This window comes from Hemicordylus capensis, chromosome 2 (genome assembly GCF_027244095.1).
Source record: "Hemicordylus capensis ecotype Gifberg chromosome 2, rHemCap1.1.pri, whole genome shotgun sequence".
NCBI classification, from domain to species: Eukaryota; Metazoa; Chordata; class Lepidosauria; order Squamata; family Cordylidae; genus Hemicordylus; species Hemicordylus capensis.
In genome coordinates, this window is record NC_069658.1 from 262548471 (window position 1) to 262550257 (window position 1787).

Sequence of the window (1787 nt, forward strand, 5' to 3'; positions counted from 1 at the left end):
ACAAAACAACTTTCCAAACTAGGCATCGGCTTACAGGTGTGGTTTCATTCACGCGTCCACTTTCTCACGTACATCTTAAACCTGTTTGTACGTGCGTTTTCAAAGGGACTCATAAAGGGGAAAGCCGCTCCTGTGTGCCCTTTTGACTCTGGCTTCTGCTATTGTCATATTGGCTAGACTTAGACATATTCCTTGAATATCTATACCTGCGTGTACCGCCCGCACTTTAACTGTCTGGTCTAGTCAGATTAGAGAAGTGAAATCCAATATGCCTTTACACGTTAAAGCAGTAATCCCGTGCAGGTTTACTTGAGAGTAAGTAAACGTGCATAGCATCGGGCTGTATGACAGAAATGGTCTGTCCCCTGCAATGAGCTTTTGAGATTGGTCAAATGATTATGATTGGAATATGAATTGCCTTAATTTTAGCGATGTGTACATTGAAATTCCTTCAACGTACATTCGAAATACACAGAAAGCCTGTCGTTGAAGGAGTAGTTATATAGGCTGATTCAGAAACTCTGACATGCTCCTTCGATAGCTCAGCTGGTAGAGCGGAGGACTGTAGGACAATGTATGAGTCATCCTTAGGTCGCTGGTTCGATTCCGGCTCGAAGGAAAGCGAAATTTTTCCCTTTTTCCACTATGCATTTTATAAATGCCCTACCTTTATTTAATTTCATTTTATAGCTGGGCTGATCTTCAGGAGAGAGGATATCAAGTGTCAACAGTGCAAACCAACAAACCAAAAAACTAAAGCGCTCCCCACCCCCGCCGCCTTTTTTAAAGCGTGCTGCCAAGGGTTCAGGTCACCAGAGCTGCACTCGTGAGGTTCAGAAACGCAAACGCAGCGAGTGCTTTTGACTCAAGCTGGAACAGATACTACGTGCTTTTCTAGGGCGGGGGGTGAAAAATTCAAGCATTTAACAAACGAAACAGAAAAGAGATCTTAACTTTAATCTTGCTTCTGTGCTTTCCGGTCGAGCACGCATATTTATACCAAGTTGCCAGAAAACACCGTCCCCTGTACCACCACCACCACCACACAAAAAAGTAGATTGTAGCTGGAGTTTCCAATTACAAATAAAGAGAGATCAGGGGAAGCCCGGAGCGCTCAGGATTGGAACTGTGCTCTGTGATTGGCTCTTTGGACCTGAAAGGAGCCCACCTGATTGGACGTAGAACGGCGGGTCGCAGTTGGCTCATAGACATGGGCGGCTGTCCAGGGGCTGCTGAGAAGGACGTGAGCCGTCCCGTCGGGAGCGCCGTGGGACTTTCTTAAACCCCATGTGATGCAAGGGAGTATTATATCCCAAAGTGTCATGCTGATACAGGGACCCCTTAATAAAGAGCAGGGTTCCAGAGGGGTAGCTGCGTTAGTCTGCTGTAGCAAAGTCTTCTTGTGGCACATTAAAGACGAATACATGTATTTATTTTAGCGAATTCGTTCATGGACTAAAGCTCTCAGATGCTTCATGCTTTGTCCTCAGTTGACAGGTATGCCGATTCTGTACATGGGATAGAGGGAAAGGGGGGGGGGGAGAAGCAGTGAAGTCAAATTGCCATGAAATGCAAGAGGTATCCTCTGTGAAGCTGAATGACAATTCACCGCACCGCAGCAGTAATTGATGTAAGCAAAATTAGTTAAGTAATTAGTTAATTAGAATTAATTAATTAATTAATAGGTTTGCTTGTTAGCAGATGTCAAAGGACCACTGTAATGCTGCTGAAAAGTGCCATCCAATGTACAACTACTGGTTTACTTTACAGGACTACAGCCATGTTTG

At 44.7% G+C, this 1787-nt stretch overlaps 1 non-coding gene across 1 annotated transcript; it reads left to right on the forward strand.

Annotated features, from left to right (window-relative positions):
- The first annotated feature begins 531 nt into the window (after positions 1-531).
- TRNAY-GUA (transfer RNA tyrosine (anticodon GUA)) lies at positions 532-619 on the forward strand. Its single transcript is given in 2 exon segments — positions 532-568; positions 584-619. It is a non-coding gene; the product is annotated as a tRNA-Tyr (tRNA).
- Positions 620-1787: the final 1168 nt, after the last annotated feature.